General features: G+C 52.5%; 1 protein-coding gene across 1 annotated transcript in view; it reads left to right on the top strand.

The window, feature by feature from the left end:
• BMPR1A (bone morphogenetic protein receptor type 1A) overlaps positions 1-21711 on the top strand; it is a 152706-nt gene that overhangs the window by 72695 nt on the left and 58300 nt on the right. Inside the window, exon 2 of the mRNA XM_036265410.1 lies at positions 7110-7220. The gene's annotated coding sequence lies outside the window, so the exon portion shown is untranslated. The remainder of the gene's footprint in view (positions 1-7109; positions 7221-21711) is intronic.

Below are 21711 nucleotides of genomic sequence, written 5' to 3'. Positions count from 1 at the left end.
TCATAATGAGATGATGTTAATTAGACCACCTGCTGTAATAACTATAATATGTGGTATTTTGCATCTGTCTTTTTTTTTTTTAACTTAATCATGTTTTTAAGGTGCACTCATGTTATGATGTGTGTTAGTATTTTGTTTCTTTTCTTACCTGATGGTTTCTATTGTGTGATTGTGTCTCACATTGTTTTGGATTGTGTCCAGTTGGGACTCTTATGAATAATGCTGAGAACATGTGTGAAGGTGTCTTTGTATAGCCCGGCCGGCTGGTGTGGCTCTGGATGGAGCGACATCCCAGGGACTGAGAGGTCCCGGTTTGCATCCCTGCCAGGGCACATGCCCGGCTTGTGGGCTCGATCCCCAGGAGGGGGCGTGCAGGAGGCAGGCGATCCATGTTTCTCTCTCACATCAGTGTTTCTCTCTCTTCCTTCCTCCCGCTCTAAAAAATGAAAAACAAAAACCAAAAACATACTTTAAAAAAAGAAGTCTTTGTATAGACGCATATTTTTCTCTTGAGTTCTTACAGAGGGAATTTTGGATCCTATGATGAGTTTGTTTATATTTGACTTAAGGAGTTACCGAACTTCTCCAGAGTGGCCGCGTCACGTCCCAGTGGCGAGAGAGCCCCAGTGCCTGTGTCCTCACCGCATCAGTATTGTGTGTCTTTCCGGCTGCGGCCACCGAGGGGCTGTGCGGCGGATCTCGCTGTAGTTTTAATTTGTATTTTCCTGATGACTTATTCGGGGTGTACTTCTTCATGGGGCGCAGCTGCAGTTCAGAAACAGGGCGCAGCACGGGGTGGGGGGGGCTGCGTGGAGATGCCACCTGCAGGGGTGTGGATGGAGGCAAGCGGGGCAGGTTGCTGGTCTGTCAGGATTAGGGCAGGCGGCATTCAGTGACTGTCAGCAATGTTCCTGTTAGATGCCTGACTATAGTAGGTGAAGCGGGGGGGTAGTGACCCCGAGATTTCAAGCTCTGACCGCTGGGTAGACAGTGCCGCCATAGCCGGAACACGGGGCCGTAAACCATTTCTGTGACGGCTTTTGTACTAGTCCCTTTCTCTTCGCCACCAGGAAGATGTTTCATGTAGCTGTTTGGTAGTTTGGAAACTTGTATCTAGTTCAAAAGAAGGATCTGGATTGAGATACAAATTCAGGGGAGTTGTCAGTGTAGATAGCAGTTGAGTTCATGGTGACAAATGGTGTGTTTTTCTTAACTCACTGATCCGCTGGGTTCCTATCAGTCATTGAAAATTGCTTAACCAATAAAAGGATTTACTATCATATAATAAAAAGATCTGAGTTAATAAAATGGTTCAAGGATTTATCTGTCAAGCACCAGAACATCTCTAAGGACCCAGATTCTCTCCTTTTTTTTTTTTTCTGGTTAATCCTCACCCAAGGATATTTTCCATCGATTCTTAGATACAATGATAGGAGGGAGGGAGGGAGGGAGAGAGAGACAGTGATGGGAGAGAGACAAGTCGATTGGTTGCCTCCTGCACGACTCCAACTGGGGCCAGGATTTGAACCCTCGACCCTTCGTGCTGCAGGCTGACACTCTAACCACTGAGCCGAACCTGCCAGGGCTCTTTCCATCTTTAATGCTGTCATTCTGTATCGGCTGGGTTGTCTGCCATGGTTCTGCTTGACAAATTCAAACCCAGAGTTGCTCAGGAAAAAAGGGATGTTTTCATCTGGGTGCCTTTTGTCATCAGCCAGGAGTACCTTTCTCAGAAGCTCCCCAGCAAACTTGGTCCCTTGCCTTGTTGGCCAGGATTGCGTAAGGTGTATGCTGCGGACCCCCTTGTGGACAAGGGGCTGGAAGTCACCACGACGGACTTAGACTGGAGTGCTCTGACCTCAGCGTTCAGCATGGCTTTCTCGCCGCTTTGGGAAGAAGCTTTTTGCACTTGCTTTGCTGTTTGGTTCTGGGCTGTGCTTCAGATAGGCAGTTTCCTAGACAACTCAGTTTCACATCAGTGAGTTGTTGTTCAGTACTTAGATCAGGCCCGGCTGGTGTGGCTCCATGCTTGAGCGTTGACCCTGCACGAAGAGGTCGCCAGTTCAATTCCCGGTCAGGGCACATGCCCAGGTTGTGGGCCCGATCCCCAGTGGGGGGTGTGCAGGAGGCGGCCAATTGATGTTCTCTCTCATCAGTGTTTCTCTCTCTCTCTTCCTCTCCCTTCCTCACTCTCTAAAATCAATAAAGATTGTAAAATAATAATAATAATAATAAATTTAAAAATACTTAGATCAACTTATATTTGTTGAAATCCTATCTGTGTCACCTGCTATGCTAGACTCGAGGATATAACCATGAATAAGACTTACGGTTTGGTGTGGAAATAGGCTTCGTGTGTATTGAGGGTTTAATACCATTGTTATGTCTTTGGTTTTATGAGAAAAGGCATCTTGAGTTTCCAACTCAAGCTTGTGTTTAATTTATCAATGAATCTTTTGGAACATGTAGAACACACCCATCCATAAATCGACCTTCCTTTTCTGAGCTGTGTGTGGCATGCTTTACCACGGAAGTGCATGAGAGCCCCGGCCGGTGCAGCTTGGTTGGTTGGGCATCGTCCTGGGCACCAAAAGGTCGCCAGTTCGAGCCCCGGGCAGGGCCCATGCCTGGGCTTGTGGGCGTGGTCCCCAGTCGGGGGCGTGCAGGAGGCAGCCGATCAGTTCTGCTCTTACATTGATATTTCTGTCTCTCCCTCCCTCTCCTTTCCTCTCTCTCTAAAAATCAATAAAAAAAACTTTAAAAAGAAGAAAAGTGCTTGGTAGACTAACCTCAGTTACACTACTCATGTCAGTTGCTCACACCTAAAGCTGTAGTGTGTATTTCTGAAGCATGTTTGAGTTTTCTAGTCCAGGTACCAAAGGTTCTAACAGTGATGCTTTTAGGAGCCAACCATTTTGTAAAACACTATTTTGTAATTTGGTTCTTATTTATTTTATTATTTACTTTTGTTAATCCTCACCCAAGGGTGTTTTTTCCATCAATTTTTAGAGAGAGAGAGAGAGATTGACAACAGTGTGAGACAGAGACGTCATCGATTGGTGGCCTCCGACACGCACCCTGACTGGGGCCGGGAACCCAGGTATGTGCCCTTGACTGGGAATCGAACCTGCAACCTTTGGGGGTGTGGGCCAGTGTTCTGACTGCTGAGCCACACCATCCAGGGGCGTTTTTACTGATTGCTTGACTAATTGATTTTTTTTTTTTGAGAGCGAGGAAGGGGGCTGGGCAGAGAGAGGGAGTGGGGAGGTTTGTGTCCCACTCGCTCATGCGTTCATTGGTTCTTGAGTGTGCTCCGACCCGGGACTGAGCCACCACCTTGGCGTATCGGCACCGCGCTCCGACCGACTGAGCAGCCAGGGCCAGTTTGTATTGTTGTGTGGTTACATGAGTGCAGCGGTGGTGTTACAGCGGCATTTGTACAGTTTGTGGGGGCGGGGGTCTTCTTACGGGCGCTGAGAGGAGGAGAAGGAAAACGGGAAGGAGGGAGGGGTGTGGAGTGAGGGAAGGGGAATGTGTGCTCAGTATTGCCAATTTTGTGAATTTTGATATACTTATCAAAAGCGTGTTTACACTATTCTGTAAAGTAAATCTCATTAGTGTCGGAGCTGATGGGTGATGCTCTGACGTTTCAGAGCCAGGCACAGGCATACTGCCTACAACTGAGGTTTGTCACGGGTGGGGTCTTCTTCTTTTAAAATATGTTTTCATTGATTTTTCAGGGGGAGAGAGAGAGAAACATTGATCTGTCGCCTCCTGCATGCCCCCTACTGGGGATTGAACCCCAAACCCGGGCATGTATCTCGATCAGGAATCGAACTGGGACCTCTCAGTTGATGGGACGGCGCTCAGTCCACTGAGCCACACCAGCCGGGCTCTTTTTTTTTTTTTTTTTTAAATCCTCACCCGAGGACATTTCTCCATTTTTTGTACAGATAGAGTGGGAGGAAGAGAGAGAGAGAGAGAGAGAGAAACATCAATGTGAAAGGGACACATCGAGTGGCTGCCACCCGCATGACCAACCAGGGCTGGGGACAAACTGCAACCGAAGTACTTGCCCTTAGCGGGAACCGAACCCGGGTCTCTCCGGACCGCAGGCCGACACTCTAACCGCTGAGCCAAACCGGCCAGGGCCCAGCCGGGCTCTTTAAAGCACCCTGATTAGTGATTTTAAAGCACCTCAGTTGTTTAAGATTTAACCACTCGGATAATTTTGAGAATTGAGAAGGATGTGTACAATTTGATGGCGAAAGGATACTTTGTGAGGCAGTGTGGGGTTAAAATGAACTTTTCCCATTTGTTTGCGTCTTACCGAGTAAATTCTCACGATGGCTTTATATTACAAAATGTTAGACTGTATTATCTAGACAGGTTTGATTTTCATGAATTCTGAGTCATTAAGAAGCTCTGGTGTGTTTTTCAAAGAATCACCTTTTCCTTAAGGTGTTTCCTAGAACTTCCAGGCTTGAAAATTTTCAACGACCATTGTGTTACTTATCCTTGCTTAGTGTTCAGTTGTGGTTGTCGACACAAGTTCACGGCACAAGACGCTTGTGGTATATCACCGTGGAAGCTGAGGGTAGACTTGTTAGCGACCTCTTGCCTGTGTAAGTGCTGTCTCCACACTACGGGCATAGATCTCTGCTGGTGGGGCTGCAGCGCTGCACTGCAAAGTTAGGGGGCGCTGGGCTTCTTCTCGGAGGTTCTGCTCTGCAGAAGGGTGTTTGCAGACCCGACCTCCAGGTCCTTGCGTCAAGGACAGAAGCGGTCTGACCCCGCTGGTCCTCACTCCGGCCCTCGGGGAAGCTTTCGGGAGCTGACGTGTTCTGTTCTGTACACGTGAGAGAACGGATAGATGGTTCAGGGTCTTGGACTTTGAACACGGTACGCCCGAAGATTCTTTTGTTTATGTGTTTTCCTTTATTATAAACTTTAGGTTTAGCCTAAAGCTTGAAACTTTTTTTCACACCAAGGAAACTGTGTTGTCATAAATAGTGCTGTGACAAACAGTGGCCAGTGAGTAGTTCGCATGTTAATCTTATTACCCGATCCACGAGAAATCTCTGGTAGAATTAGGCAGCCACATGTTTTAAACGTCGGTGGGTTTAACCTTCATGAGAGCGAGCTCACCCGATCGCCGCCTCTGCGTCCACTCACCCCTCGCAGGGGCATGGGGTTGCTGGCCAGTGGGTTTGGAGAAGAACCTTTATGCCGTTTCCAGAATGGGAGCACAATGTAGCTATTTATTTTTATTAGTATAAGGGAAATTTCTAAGATGAAACATCTCAGAAAAAATAATTTTAAAAACCTAAACAAGAAGTCTCCATTCCTGCCCACCCTCGTGTTCTGAGAGGTGGTCTGAGTCACATGAACACCCTGAGGGACGTCAGGGACCTGGTAGGGTGTGGAAGACCGTGCAGGGAGGGGCCTGGCCGAGGCCCCTGGATGCAGACTCGGGGTTCCCGGCCAGGCCTGTCCGCCACGTGGCGACGCCCACTTGAGACGGGCTCTGATGGGGAGAGCCTTGCAGCTGGCCCGTGCGCACGCACGCGGTCGTTCCTGCCGAGACCGCTGACCCTCAGTGTGACCTGCATGACTTCTGAGTGGACGGGAAGACAAGGCACGGTGACCTTGCAGTGGGGCACCGGTGTGGTGTTCACACGGCTCAGACTTTCTCCTGGTCAATAGGGAACAGTCCTTGCGGTGTGAAGTTTCGGTTAAAAGACGCCTTAAGGAATGTTTAAGATCTCGAGGTAAACAGCAGGCCTGTGCTCAGCCTTCTGTTTCCGGCCTGCAGACCGATGAGCACTGTCTCTTCATGCAGGAGGGCGCTCATGACAGTAGCCGGGTGGGTAAACCTGCCGTGGACTCAGACCACGCAGTGCCGTGAACTGTTGACCTTCACAAGCGCTAATGTTCTAGGTAGAAGTCTGAAATTTAAGAAGTGCTTCCCGAGACTTCGTGAAAATAGGAGTCCAGCCGGTGTGGCTCAGTGGATTGAGCCTCGTCCCATGGACTGAGGTCCGGTTTGATTCCCGGTCAGGGCACATGCCCAGGTTGCAGCTCGATCCATGTATCGCTCTCACATCAATGTATGTGTGTGTCTCTCTCCCTTTCTCTCTCTCTAAAAAATCAATAAGAAATATATTTTTATAAAATAGGGCCCTGGCCAGTGTTCTCAGTGGTTAGAGCATTGGCCCACACACTGAAGGGTCTCGGGTTCGATTCCTGGTCAAGGGCACATACCTGGGTTGCAGATTTGATCCCAGCCCCGGTCGGGGTGCATGCAGGAGGCAACCAATCTATGTGTCTCTCTCATATCAATGTCTCTGTCTCTCTCCCTCCCCCCTCCCCCTCGCACTCCCCCTCTCCCCTTCCCCCCCTTCCACTCTGTAAAAGTCAAAGGAAAAAATATCCTCAGGTGAGGATTAAATAAAAAACAAGTGAAAACAGGGGTACTAGCTGGGTGTTCAAATACATTTTTGCCTAAGTGGGAAGTCAGAATGTTGTAGAATTGTCCATTGTAGTGCTGCTTCTAGCTGTTTCTGTTTTTTCGATTTGAGATGTGATTTTTTTTTCCAAAGGCCTGAGCCAATTCAGAAATTTTACATATGAGTAATTTTTTCCATAGAATTACCTTTTTTTAATACACTTTTTAAAAAATCCTCACTCAAGGATTAAAGGAGATTTTAGAGAGCGGGTGGATGGAGGGAGGGAAGGGGGAAGAGAGAGAGAGAGAGACAGACAGACAGACAGACAGACATCTGTCGGCTGCCTCCTGTTCATTCCTGGACCGGGATCGAACCCGCGACCTCTTGGTGTACGGGACGATGCTCCAGCCAACCCTGAGCCCCCCAGCCAGGGCCTGTCACCTTTGTAAATATAAAAATACTCAAAATAGGAAGTTTCTTGGGGTAGAGGTTGGGAAATGGTCCACGGATAGGTTTCTAAAATACTGTAGAACTTTTCATTGAATTTACATTGAAAATGTACACTTTCACATATGATTAATTTTTAGTATTGCTTCTGCGTGTGTTATTCTGACAAATAAACGTTCTTCAGTCTGAAATAAGTTCTTCTCTTCTGAACAGATCTGTGAAAATATGCGTCAGTTCAACGCGGTCCTGGAATTCATGAGATGGAAGCATAGCTCGAAGCTGGCGGGAGATCGGAAGCAGCCTCGCCTCCAGCCACAGCCCGAGGTGAGCACAGGCCGCCGAGGAAGTTAGAGAAACGGGAACCCTCCTCTGCTAACAGTTACAGTTCTTCGAAGTCACCCTGCACCTGTAACTTACGTAGTTTCTTTAACCACCTTCCTTCTGAATCATTAGTTCTAACATTTTCTCCTCGCCTAATAACGTGGACCCTCTGCAGGAGTGAAAAGTGTTCATGTGTTACTAATAACTCTTCCTTTATTCTGATTGTGGAGAATAAGCATTCAGTGATGTTTATGTGTTTACTTCTTCCCTCTAACGATGGCTAAGCGGAGCGCAGAATGGAAGATTATGTAAAAATGAATGTTTGCATTATTCTGAAACACTGACGCATTTTAGGACAAAACTATCTTAGAGTAACAGATCTTTAGATATAGAATTTAAAGAAGTAGGAACCGCAGTCAGACCAGGGATGGGGGAAAAAATCATTCTAGAACAGTCTGTATAGAGAAATCAGATTCATTATTTTCAGATTTATTTTGAGACTCAAATGATCAGGTAAAAGGATTCAATTCTTCTGGGATCTACATTTTTAAAAAATAGATAGGACATACACTTTTTAAAAAAACCTTGCCCGGCCCTGGCCGGTTTGGCTCAGCAATTAGAGCATCGGCCTGCGGTCCAGAGAGACTCAGGTTCGGTTCCCGCTGAGGGCACGTACCTTGGTTGCAGTTTGTCCCCAGTCCTGGTTGGTCGTGTGGGTGGCAGCCACTCGATGTTTCCCTTTCACGTCGATGTTTCTTTCTCTCTCTCTCCCTCCCACTCTATCTGAACAAAAAGTGGAAGGGGGTCCTCGAGTGAGTATAAAAAAAAAATCCTTGCTCGAAGATACGTTTTTATTGATTCTTAGCGAGAGACGGAGGAGAGAAACATCCATGTGAGAGAGAAGCATTGGGTGCCGCCTCCTTACGTGCCCTCACCAGGGACTGAGCCTGCAACCTGGGTTCGTGCCCTGACCGGGAATCAAAGCCACGACCTTTCTGGTGCACAGGACGATGCGCCAACCAGCCAGCCACCTGGCCAAGGCGGGACATTGATGAAGCGCCTGTACTTGCTCCTCATGAAAACCTAGTCTTTGCCGATGGCTTCTACTTCCTTATAGCATCTTCTTTTATTTCCTGCCAAAACTGCTACATTTGCTCTTTTAAAAAATACTCATGACTTTCTAATTGTCTTCTGTTGTGTTTCATACTCTTTGCTCACTGTGGTGTTTGCCGTTTTTGTCTTTCTTGAAACTTTCTTGGTTTCTATGACCCGGTGCTCTTCAGTCTTTCTTCTTTATTTAGTCCGTCGACATTTCTTTCTGCTCCCACTCTTAAATCACGACCTTCCCTAAGGTTTCATTTCTGCAATTCTTCTGTTTTTCCCTGTGGCTTCTCTAATGTCGTGATTTCAGTGATCACCTCTCTAATGACCTTTCTCAGCCTTACGTCTCCTGTGTGAACTTTTTCTGAGGGTTACACTCGTATTTCCCATTTCACGCTCTGGGCCCGTGTCCCCATTTCTGCCGCTGGACCTCTTTGTCCCCCACGCTGAGTGTCTCGGCGCTCGCTCGGCTTCTCCCTCCTTCTCTCCCACCCTCACTCGGGGACTTCGGTCCCATCCCTCTGCCTCGATGGCGTATCGTGAATGTTTCACCTTTTCTCTGATCCATCACCATCCGAGTTCAGGTCCTCACACCGCATTTCACCGGAAGTGTTGCAGGACTCCTGACTGTGCCTCTCCTCACGGTCTCCCTCTACAGTTTGCTGCTCATTTAGCTTCCCCAAGGTAATTCTGCAGGTGCGTCGGTGGCTGTCAGCCTCCCACAGTGAGGACGCTCTCCTGGAACAGTAAAGTCAGTGACAGTGTCGAGCGAGGGCCACCCGCCTGCAGCCTTCTCTCTCCCCGCACCTGCGGACACCTGCTCTGTGCCAGGCACTGAGGGTGCAAGTGGCCCTGCTTTGCTTTCAGAGAACATGTTAAGGTTTTAAGTTGATTTTAGAGAAAGAGAGGGAGGGGCAGAGGAAGGGGAGAAAGAGAGACAGAGACACAGAGACAGACACTGATTTGTTCCACTTACTTGTGTATTCACTGGTTGGTTCTTATATGTGCCCAGACCGGGGTCCAACCTGTGACCTTGGCGTATCGGGACGATGCTCTAACCAACTGAGCTCCCCGGCCAGGCCCCAAGAATGTGCTCAGAGATGAGTGTGCAAACAGCGCGGTCTGGTAAGTGCTCTGTGAAACGGAGAGGTGCGGTGCATCATCTAGAGAGGCCCCCCAACGCTGTCAGGAGAAAAGTGTCGGGGGGCTCCCAGTAGGAAATGACATCCGAGCAGACCCTGAATGACGACTAGAGGCTGCTGGGTGTAATTGGGGGGCAGGAGCATTGCACGCACGGAGCCCAGCATACGCAGTGGTTTGAAATGTGTAGGGCAGCGGTTCTCAACCTGCGGGTCGCGACCCCTTTGGGGGTCGAACGACCCTTTCACAGGGGTCGCCTAAGACCATCGGAAAACACATATTTCCGATGGCAATTCATAACAGTAGCAAAATTACAGTTATGAAGTAGCAACAAAAATAATTTTCTGGTTGGGGTCACTATGACATGAGGACCCGTGTGAAGCGTGGTGGCATCAGGAAGGTGGAGAACCGCTGCTGTAGATGGTGCGAAGGACAAAGGGGGACATTCCGTACGCTTTGAATCTGCTGGGGGGCTTGAGGGATGAGGCTGGACAGGATTGTAAACTTCAAACGCTGTGGGGGGTTAGATCTTATTTTTGAGTAATTAGCCAGCCGTCTTTGAAAAATGTTGACAGATATTTTGGATAGTAATTGTGTTTTGTAAAACTTTCATCTGGCCCAGCTGGTGTAGCTCAGGGGTTGAGCGTCGACCCTGCACCAGAGGTCCCCGGTTCGATTCCTGGTCAGGGCATATGCCCAGGTTGTGGGCCGGATCCCCAGTGGGGGGCACGTAGGAGGCGACCAATCGATGTTCTCTCTCATCCATGTTTCTCTCTCTCTCTCCCTCTCCCTTCCTCTCTCTCTAAAATCAATGCAGACAAAATTTTTTTTAAAAAACAGAAAAGTTTCAAAAAAATAAATTCATCTGGCAGTGATATGAAGGGTAGTTTGGAGGGGGAGACACCAAAAATAGACAGTTAGGATGCTAATTGTTTTCAGCAAAAAATAATGAGGTCCTTGATTAAGATAGTGATGAACATGCCTAACATTACAAATATCTTCAAGCCTTGGTCATTGAACAGATGTTTAATTTTTTTTTTCTATTCCAACATACATAGTCCCCTTCAGCCAAGGGTCCAAAATCGTCTTCTGTATGTCACCCCTCTCTGTTCACACCGTCCCTTCCTCCCGGTGGCTTCCTCTTGTCTCCTGGGGAAGACCTGCTGACTTTCAAAACCCACCTCAGGTGCCAGCTTACCCCGAGGTTCCTTCCGACTCGACTCCTCTGGCCAACGACACACTCCTCCCAGTTCATTGCCCAGAGCACTGACTTTTGTTCTGCGGGACCTTCCTTCTCTTTGGTCCCGTGAAACCGTGCCAGTCAGAAGGGCAGAATCGGAGGGTAAAGAGCAGGGTCCCCCTCCTGGGTTACGGTCATGTCAGGAGGTGTGTGCGCGTGTCATACGTGTGATGACGACTCGCTCTGCCGGGTGAACGTGGACGCCAGGGGGCGTGGCTACCTCCAGTCAGGGTTCTCTGGCGCGGAGAAGTACAAGCAGAGATCGGACGGGATGCTTGAGCTGGGCTTTGAAAGATCAGTAGACTTTGGATAGGTGAGGAAAGAATTGAAAGCTCTTTCTGGAAAAGCTGATTAATAGAAAATAAATATTCTGTAGGAGTGGGGTAGAGGTCTTGTTAGAGTCAGATGTGCGACATAAAGAAAATGACGCTTTGGCCCTGGCTGGTGTGGCTCAATGGTCAGACCACTACACCACCCCCCCCATCCCCCTTCCACACACCAGAGTGGTGGGTTCGATTCCCCGTCAAGGGTAGGTGCTGGGCTGCAGGTTCAGTCCCCTGCCCCAGTGGGGGCGCATGGGGGAGGCAAACAATCGATGTGTCTCGCTCATGTCAGTGTTTTTCTCCCCCTCTTCCCTCCCCCCGTATTCTTGGGTGAGGATTAGCAACAACAATAGTAATAACAATAATAGTAAATAAAAGAAAATTACACTTTGGGGAAGTTACTGTAGCAGTGATGCATGAACACAGTCATTAGAGATGAGGAGGGAGGAGCAGGGCTCAGGTGACTAGCAGTGTGGGCCCGGGGTAACCACAGTACAGTCACAGTGACCACAGTGAGCCTGGTATCAGGCAGGCGGAAGGGGCCCGGCTTGTGCCTCGATGCTGGGAAGAGGTGGTGGTGCACGTTTCTATCTTGACAGTAGGACAGTGCTGAGTATCAGCAACGGCAAACATGATTAACTTAAAATCCAGTTGGATCTGAGTTTTGTACATTTAAAGAAGCATTAAAATTAATGTTCTTTATTATTGGTCTTTCATTCGATTACATATAACATGTTTTTCTGCATTATTTTTCAAGTCTCAGCATATTGAAAGGAAGGTGGTATGAAGAAAGCAAAGTACTACCTCTTACAGAAGAGCACTTGATAAACACTTTCGTTTGTATTTGTGTCTTTTTCTTTTAATTTTTTTTCTTCATTGATTTTAGAGATAGAGGAAGGGAGAGAGGAGAGATAGAAACATCGATGAGAGAACATCAATTGGCCGCCTCCCGCATGCCCCCCACTGGGGATCGGGCCCACAGCCTGGGCATGTGCCCTGACCGGGAATCGAACCGGCGACCTCTTGGTGCAGGGTCAACGCTCAGCCACTGAGCCACACCTCCGGGCTCTTTTGCTGTAGTTTTAAATGCTATGTAAGAGTTAGTAAAAATGAAGAATGTTTAAAGTATTTATACAGGAACAATTCTGACACTTAATGAAGGATGGTATTTTGTTTTAATAGCATTACTGTTAAATGAATAGGGACCTGTGGAGAAATTCATTAAACAGAATTTGGTGGTTTCACATTAACATGGATGCTTTAGAATGGTGATATCCTTAGAGAAATACTTTATGGTGAGGTAATAAGTTGGCTCATATAGAAGTAGCTAGTTTTGATGCTTTTGTTTTTTGTTCAATGCAGTTTATGATTTAGGACTTTACAATATCTGGATTTACAGAAATCTAGCACTGGGTATTGAAACTAAAGTAGTCACTGTTATTTCCTAACTGTACGTTGCGTAAAACCAGAAAGCACCACCTGCGGGAAGCATTTGCGTGAGGAAGCGTTAGGCGTCGTGACTGAACGATGCGCAAGTAGTTTCCTCTCAGACATGATCCAGTGTAACTTGTGTCCAGCCACAGTGGCTGCTGGTCAGGGCACAGGCCTGGGTTTCGGGCTCAGTCCCCAGTAGGGGGCGTGCAGGAGGCAGCGGTCGATGTTTCTCTCTATCCCTCTCCCTTCCCCTCTCTCTAAAATCAGTAGAAACTTTTTTTTCCTTCAAAATCCAGTTAAACTATCAAATTAATTACTATTTGTATTATCTATCTATCTATCTATTATTATTTTTTTATTTTTTAAGACCCCTCTATCATTCTTACCTCAGCATAGTCAGAACAGTGCTCCCAAAGTGTGGAGTGTGTACTACTGGTAGGTTCAGAATGAGTTTATGTAGTACACAGATGAAGTTTTTGTTTTTTGTTTTTTTTAATGTTTTCATTGATTTTTTTTTTTTTTTTTTAGAGATAGAGGAAGGGAGACAGATAGAAACATCAATGTGAGAGAGAAACATTGACCGGCCGCCTCCTGCACGCCCCCTACTAGGGACCCAGCCCGACCCCCGGGCCTGTGTCCTGACCGGGAATCTGACCGGGACCTCTCAGTCCATGGGAGGACGCTCTAACCGCTGAGCAACACTGGCCGGGCTGAAGGAATGTATTCTTATAGAACATACAATGTTGGGGCGTGTGTAGTGACTCAACTAGGTTTTGCTACAAATGGTCTGCTCTTCCCCCGTGTTCTCAGTGCCGGACAGTGGACCCCCGGTGCTCCGTGTGCCCATTCATGCTGACCGTCCAGTCCCCATGCTCAGTGCTGGACAGTGGAGCCCGGTGCTCCGTGCGCCCATTCATGCTGACCGTCCAGTCCCCATGCTCAGTGCTGGACAGTGGAGCCCGGTGCTCCGTGTGCCCATTCATGCTGACCGTCCAGTCCCCATGCTCAGTGCTGGACAGTGGAGCCCGGTGCTCCGTGTGCCCATTCATGCTGACCGTCCAGTCCCCATGCTCAGTGCCGGACTGTGGACCCCCGGTGCTCCGTGTGCCCATTCATGCTGACCGTCCAGTCCCCATGATCAGTGCTGGACAGTGGACCCCCGGTGCTCCGTGCGCTGGTTCATGCTGACCGTCCAGTCCCCATGCTCAGTGCTGGACAGTGGACCCCCGGTGCTCGGTGCGCCCATTCATGCTGACCGTCCAGTCCCCATGATCAGTGCTGGACAGTGGAGCCCGGTGCTCCGTGTGCCCATTCATGCTGACCGTCCAGTCCCCATGCTCAGTGCTGGACAGTGGAGCCCGGTGCTCCGTGTGCCCATTCATGCTGACCGTCCAGTCCCCATGCTCAGTGCTGGACAGTGGAGCCCGGTGCTCCGTGTGCCCATTCATGCTGACCGTCCAGTCCCCATGCTCAGTGCTGGACAGTGGAGCCCGGTGCTCCGTGTGCCCATTCATGCTGACCGTCCAGTCCCCATGCTCAGTGCTGGACAGTGGAGCCCGGTGCTCCGTGTGCCCATTCATGCTGACCGTCCAGTCCCCATGATCAGTGCTGGACAGTGGACCCCCGGTGCTCCGTGCGCTGGTTCATGCTGACCGTCCAGTCCCCATGCTCAGTGCTGGACAGTGGACCCCCGGTGCTCCGTGCGCTGGTTCATGCTGACCGTCCAGTCCCCATGCTCAGTGCTGGACAGTGGACCCCCGGTGCTCCGTGTGCCCATTCATGCTGACCGTCCAGTCCCCATGATCAGTGCTGGACAGTGGACCCCCGGTGCTCCGTGCGCCCATTCATGCTGACCGTCCAGTCCCCATGATCAGTGCTGGACAGTGGACCCCCGGTGCTCCGTGTGCCCATTCATGCTGACCGTCCAGTCCCCATGCTCAGTGCCGGACAGTGGACCCCCGGTGCTCCGTGCGCCCATTCATGCTGACCGTCCAGTCCCCATGCTCAGTGCCGGACAGTGGACCCCCGGTGCTCCGTGCGCCCATTCATGCTGACCGTCCAGTCCCCATGCTCAGTGCCGGACAGTGGACCCCCGGTGCTCCGTGTGCCCATTCATGCTGACCGTCCAGTCCCCATGCTCAGTGCCGGACAGTGGACCCCCGGTGCTCAGTGCACCCATTCATGCTGACCGTCCAGTCCCCATGCTCAGTGCCGGACAGTGGACCCCCGGTGCTCAGTGCGCCCATTCATGCTGACCGTCCAGTCCCCATGCTCAGTGCCGGACAGTGGACCCCCGGTGCTCAGTGCGCTGGTTCATGCTGACCGTCCAGTCCCCATGCTCAGTGCCGGACAGTGGACCCCCGGTGCTCCGTGTGCCCATTCATGCTGACCGTCCAGTCCCCATGCTCAGTGCCGGACAGTGGACCCCCGGTGCTCAGTGCGCCCATTCATGCTGACCGTCCAGTCCCCATGCTCAGTGCCGGACAGTGGACCCCCGGTGCTCAGTGTGCCCATTCATGCTGACCGTCCAGTCCCCATGCTCAGTGCCGGACAGTGGACCCCCGGTGCTCAGTGCGCTGGTTCATGCTGACCGTCCAGTCCCCATGCTCAGTGCCGGACAGTGGACCCCCGGTGCTCCGTGCGCTGGATCATGCTGACCGTCCAGTCCCCATGCTCAGTGCCGGACAGTGGACCCCCGGTGCTCCGTGCGCTGGTTCATGCTGACCGTCCAGTCCCCATGCTCAGTGCCGGACAGTGGACCCCCGGTGCTCCGTGCGCTGGTTCATGCTGACCGTCCAGTCCCCATGCTCAGTGCCGGACAGTGGACCCCCGGTGCTCAGTGCGCTGGTTCATGCTGACCGTCCAGTCCCCATGCTCAGTGCCGGACAGTGGACCCCCGGTGCTCAGTGCGCCCATTCATGCTGACCGTCCAGTCCCCATGCTCAGTGCCGGACAGTGGACCCCCGGTGCTCCGTGCGCTGGTTCATGCTGACCGTCCAGTCCCCATGCTCAGTGCCGGACAGTGGACCCCCGGTGCTCAGTGCGCTGGTTCATGCTGACCGTCCAGTCCCCATGCTCAGTGCCGGACAGTGGACCCCCGGAGCTCCGTGCGCTGGTTCATGCTGACCGTCCAGTCCCCATGCTCAGTGCCGGACAGTGGACCCCCGGTGCTCCGTGCGCTGGATCATGCTGACCGTCCAGTCCCCATGCTCAGTGCCGGACAGTGGACCCCCGGTGCTCAGTGCGCCCATTCATGCTGACCGTCCAGTCCCCATGCTCAGTGCCGGACAGTGGACCCCCCGGTGCTCGGTGCGCCCATTCATGCTGACCGTCCAGTCCCCATGCTCAGTGCCGGACAGTGGACCCCCGGTGCTCCGTGTGCCCATTCATGCTGACCGTCCAGTCCCCATGCTCAGTGCCGCCGTCGCTGCTGTGAAGAGGCCGCACTCTCAGGAGCGTGGGCCCTGGAGCCCAGCAGCTCCGTCGGACCGTGGCTGCATCACTTCCTCGCTGAGGATCCTTCTGGAAGAGCCCCAGCAAGTGACGGGGGGCTGGGCAGTTTCTGTAGGAGGCTTTCTTCTGATTCAGGGAAAGACTCAGAAACGAGGGCGTGGGAAAACGAGACGAGGAAGAGAGTACATTCACATAAAGTGTGTTCAGGAGCAGTTATCCCTGGGCAGCTGGGGTCCTGTCGCCCTGGGATCCTCAAAATACAGCTCAGTAGTGCCCCACCAAAGGCCAGGGAGTGGGGACATCCCACTGCCTTCTAGCCCTGCGTCAGGGTGCGCCTGGGGCGTGGGCGCTGGTGTCCTTCGCTCCTGCGCACCTGTGGCCTCCCCTCCCCGAGCAGCACAGCGCGCTGGGCCCCAGGTCTGGGCCGCGCTGCCCCCTGCGCACAGAAGCGCCCCAGCGCGGGGAGGGGGGACGGGGACCAGTGCAGGGCGCCAGCCGTCTGCTGTCGACCCCGCCTCTCACTGCTTCGGTCACTGCACGGCCCCTGAAGTCCACTCTGCCAGTGGCCGTCAGAGTGGTGACTGGTCACAAATGCCAGAAGAAATCTCTGAAAGGAGAGGGAGTGGAGCCGCATCTAGTCCTGAGCCTGATGCTCCGCTGAGACCCCGGACCCGCGAGAGGGCGCACAGAGGGGCGTGCTGCGGCGGGGGCGCGCCCACGCTCAGTCCAGTCGGTGCGGCTCTGCGCCCACGCTCGGTCGGCGGGCTCTGCGCCCACAGGGGTCGGCGGGCTCTGCGCCCACAGGGGTCGGGGCGGCTCTGTGCCCACAGGGGTCTGGGCGGTTCTGCGCCCACAGGGGTCGGGGCGGCTCTGCGCCCACAGGGGTCTGGGCGGCTCTGCGCCCACAGGGGTCGGGGCGGCTCTGTGCCCACAGGGGTCGGCGGGCTCTGCGCCCACAGGGGTCGGGGCGGCTCTGTGCCCACAGGGGTCTGGGCGGTTCTGCGCCCACAGGGGTCGGGGCGGCTCTGCGCCCACAGGGGTCTGGGAGGCTCTGCGCCCACAGGGGTCGGCGGGCTCTGCGCCCACAGGGGTCGGGGCGGCTGCGCCCACGCTTGGTCAGCGGGCTCTGCGCCCACAGGGGTCGGCTGGCAATACGCACAGGCGGTAATCAGCTCACATCGTGCGTGAGCAGGAGCCTGTGCTGTTGGCCCATGTGAGGCCGCCTCTGTCCCTGTGGCCCCCGCTCACGGCCCTGCTGGTCAAGCGTGGAGGTGGCTGAGGGCCACTGACAAGTCATTCCAGCTGTAGCTCGGACGTAGTGCAATGCCTGCTCCGCTTGGTGCTTTGTGGTGGGCATTAACCTAAGACGCAAAGATGGGCACGGTGTGCCATCGCATGGCTGTTCTCCAGCTCCCTGTCTCTCGGTGTAGACTTGCTCCGTCCCTCTCCCTAACCAGTCTGCTTGCTGTTCTGCACCCCCAGGGAGCCCCTGCTCATTCTTCTCCGCTCACTTCCCCGTCCCCGTCCCCGCTGAGGATGTTCTCCTCGCCACGCTCAGAGCCATCCGGTAGGGCTGGAGAGCAGTGAGCGTCCACCTGTGAGTTGCCTCTGTCAGCCAGGCCCAGGTTTTCTGTCTCCTGTCAGGAGCAAGGACCTCCCACGGAGCTGTGGGTGCGCGGAAGCAGAGGTGTGACTGGGACACCCATAAGGGACCTGAGACTCTGGCCTCGTGTAGTTTCCTGTGCCCTCTGCACCTGCCTCAGTCCTGCAGCAAACACACCGTTTCCATCATACTCCCGCCTGGTGGGTCATGGGGGGTCATGATGGGCAGCTCCGGTCACAGGACCGTTGCTGTTCCATGTGGGGGTCTGTGCCAGGGCCCGACCCCACACCAGGGCTACACGTGGCCTACGTGGTTGTAGAAGGCAGGGCCTTGCGTCCTGGAGGTCCGTGTGCAAGTCCCCTGCTGGGGTTTGTCAGCATCTGCCCAGCATCTCCGTCTGTCGCGGTGTCTGGGACCCTGTCTGTGGGGTCTGAGCCGCAGGGCGGCTCGTCGCGGAGCTCGATCTGCTGGGCACCTCTTCTCCTCACGGTCCTGGTGACACGGGCGCGTTCCGAGTCACCCAGTCTCACTTTCTAGAAATCCTCACGTTTCCAGCCCTAGCCAGTAGCTCGGTGGGTTGGAGCTTCGTCCTGATGCTCCAAGGTTGCAGGTTCGACCCCTGGTGGGGGTACATGCAGGAAGCAACCAGTGAGTTCATGGATGGGTAGAGCAACGTGTTGATGTCTCTCACTCTCTCACACATCAATAAGTAAAAATAAAAAGTATTTTTAATGCACCAGTCATCTTCCGTCAGGTGGAAATTCTCAGTTAGTGTAGGAAAGGACTCAGCCAGGTCGAGTTCCCCGAGGAAGGGCGGGCGGGCCAGGGCGGAGAGCGTCCTGGTGAGGGGTGCAGAGTGCGCCTGGCTGCGGCCCCTGGCTCTCTGGGGCCATGTGTGTGAGTTCCTCGCAAGAACAGCAGTAGCTGGAAAGCTGTCAGCTGCCAGCACCATCGAAACCCGGAAATGCTGCCTTTCTTCACAGTGGCCTGCCTGTGGTCCTGGTGGTGGCCTGCCCGTGGTCCTGGTGGTGGCCTGCCCGTGGTCCTGGTGGCGGCCTGCCCGTGGTCCTGGTGGCGGCCTGCCCGTGGTCCTGGTGGCGGCCTGCCCGTGGTCCTGGTGGCGGCCTGCCTGTGGTCCTGGTGGCGGCCTGTGTGAGATGCTCCGGCAGGGCCTGTGGGGGGAGGGCTCCCATCAGCATGCGGTTCGGCCGCTCCTTTGTTGGACAGCCACGAGTTTCTTCTCCGTCACTGGTAGGACTGACAGCATCCAGGTGTCCTGTGTCCACTGTACCCAGTGTCTTCTGCTGGTGCTGCTGAAGCAGAAGCCACCTGTTCTGACTGCCCCTCAGCTTTCACTCCGGTTGCCGAGTCCCCTTAACTGAGCTGTTTACTTCTGTGCCCCCTTCTGGGGACTTGGGCTTGGTTCCCTGAGCACTCCCTGCCTGAAGCAGACTGTCTCTGCCCCGTGGCGTGCCGCCAGGGAGAACCCATTGTCACCTGTCTCCTGAGCAGGTGGCCTCTGCCGCAGCCTGGACGCTGCCTCTCCCGGAGCAGTGCCGCGCCTCTTGGTCTCTCTGGGCCCCACAGAAACTTAGCCCCCACCTGCTCTTCCGCAGGGAAGCCGAGAAGGCGGGTCTCGGATCACCCGCAGGCCTCGCCCTGGCGGTCCCCCCCGCAAGGCAGTGTGTTCCCATCCTCTTCCGTCCAGGCCGCGCCTCCTACCCAGGTGCCAGTGCCGGCTGCTCCCCAGTTCAGGAGGGAAGAGGGCTCCCCGCTTTCACCCTGGACCGTCCTGTGGGGATGCGGGTGCGCGATGCGGGCGTGGATGGCGCTGCGCGGGGAGCCTGCGGAGTCAGGGTGGCTTCTGTCTCACCCTGTGGTGACGTTCAGTGCGTATCCGTCCTCCTTTCTGCTGCTTCCCTGTCCCCCAGCTCGTGTCAGCCGCCCCCGAGGTCCTAAGCAGGTCTCCAGGCCAGAAACCTGGTTCCTCTGCGCTCCACCTGCCTCCCCCCTGCCCTCCCTCCCTGCCTCCCTCCCTTCCTCCCTCTCCCTCCCTGCCTCCCTCCCTCTCCCTGCCCCTCCCTGTGCCTGGGGCGAGGGGAGGACGGTCTCTTCCCAGAGCAGCTTTTTACTTTTTGAAAGATAATGTAAACAAGGCACGAATAGGTTCTTATTTAAATATTGAACAGTGTGTCCAAAGCCTGAGTTTGCCATCACTCCCCGCCCATCCCGGCCGTCCCCACCACCCCCCTTCGTCCATTTCCGCCCACTGACCGACAGCCAGGCTGGTGGTCTGCCCGTGTATTCTACTCCCTCTCGAGTTAGTGTTGGTTTTTAATATCTTTCTAAAAACTTACGTAATACTTCTTGATTTTCAAATTTACTCTTATAAAATTATGCATAATGAGAATACTTGCCTCATAAAATTGGTGTGAGGATTAAACAAGCTGATGTACATCGAGTATGGAAAACATATTAGATTTCTTATTTCATGGTATAAAGAAAAGTAGTATTTTAAGAAGAAGCTAATAAACTCAGAACTAAGGTCATTCAAAATATGGAGTAAGCCAGATGTATTCTGTGAAGAGGGCTGTTGAGCACACTAAAGTTCTTCGTTTTACGACTTCGATCTGGTTTCTTCTCTCTGGCACCGAAACCACTAGAGGGTGGTGATTACGGGAGCAGAGTTCTTGAGCAAGTACTTACTTAGATTGAGGCTCAGTAGTAACTGGCTGCACCTGTAACGTTTGGGCGATGTCATTGTAGGAGTTAGTAGACTTATAAAGACCTGTTAAGAGTGTTACGTGATTTATAGTTGTTTTAACTCCCTAATTATGTTTCCCTTAACAAAATATTAATATTATTCTTATTCCTTTCATTCATTTATTAAACATTTATTGCTTTGCTTAGTAATATGCTAGAAAATGGAGATTATACTGACTGGTGCAAGATAAAAAAAAAATCACCTGACCAAATAAACCTTGTAAGTGGAGGAATCATGTCTGTCTAATCAGTGTGTGGCACACACCAGGTAATTACTAAATAGTGTTTGAAGACTGTTAGTCAAGAACTGTGATATGCTCTGGTGCGTATTCTGGGTGCACTTCGAAGCACCAGGGTGGGACCCCATCAGCCTGACGAATCGGGCTTGGGGTTGCTCACAGAGGTTACCCATCACGAGATCTTGAAGGATGAACATAGTTACCGCGGTGAGGTCGAAGGTCACAGAGGTTACCCATCGCGAGGTCTTGAAGGATGAACATAGTTACCGCGGTGAGGTCGAAGGTCACAGAGGTTACCCATCGCGAGGTCTTGAAGGATGGACGTAGTGACCGCGGTGAGGTCGAAGGTCACAGAGGTTACCCATCGCGAGGTCTTGAAGGATGGACGTAGTGACCGCGGGGAGGTCGAAGGTCACAGAGGTTACCCATCGCGAGGTCTTGAAGGATGGACGTAGTGACCGCGGGGAGGTCGAAGGCAGGAGCACCAGGAATGTGCAGAGGGAGGGAGTCCAACAAGGGAGGGCCTGCCAACAGCAAGGCCGCGGTGGCGTCGATGGCGTCGGTGCGGTTGGGCCGTGGGGGGTGGGGGTGTGGGGAGTGGGAGTGCTGCCAGCCAGACCCTGACAGTTCTCTTGTCTCCCCGATCCACCCAGGAACTGAGGACAGGGATCGATTTTAAGCAGAGAGCATGACAGAATCATTAGGTTTCAGGAGTTAGCATTTTATTAAAAGTGACCATTTACTAGTCTGTACTAATACACCTCAAATAATTATATTAGCAAATGCACTTAAGTTTAAAAAATGAATAGCAAATAGGATATACAAACCACATTTAGAAATTTAAAAGTATATATTCTATAAATCCCACTGGTCAAAAATAAAATAATGAAAATCAAAAAATACCTGGAACTAGCCTCGCCGGGTGGCTCACTGGTTGCGCATCGACCCTCCACCAAGAGGTCACCGGTTCAATTCCCGGTCAGGACACATGCCCAGGTTGTGGCCCGATCCCCAGTGCGGGGCGTGCAGGAGGCAGCCAGTCAGTATTCTCTGTCATCGATGTTTCTGTCTCTCCCTCTTCCTTCCTCTCTCTTTCAACTCAATAAAGAAAAAGAAAAAAGATTCAGTGGACAGTATTAACAAAGCCAAAAGTTGGTTTCTTGCAAAGACATAAAATTAACCAACCATTTGAATAATC

The sequence above is a fragment of the Molossus molossus genome, unplaced genomic scaffold (assembly GCF_014108415.1).
Source record: "Molossus molossus isolate mMolMol1 unplaced genomic scaffold, mMolMol1.p scaffold_m16_p_17, whole genome shotgun sequence".
NCBI lineage: Eukaryota > Metazoa > Chordata > Mammalia > Chiroptera > Molossidae > Molossus > Molossus molossus.
The sequence above is the reverse complement of the archived record's forward strand: the minus strand, read 5'-3'. Positions and strand labels throughout refer to the sequence as shown.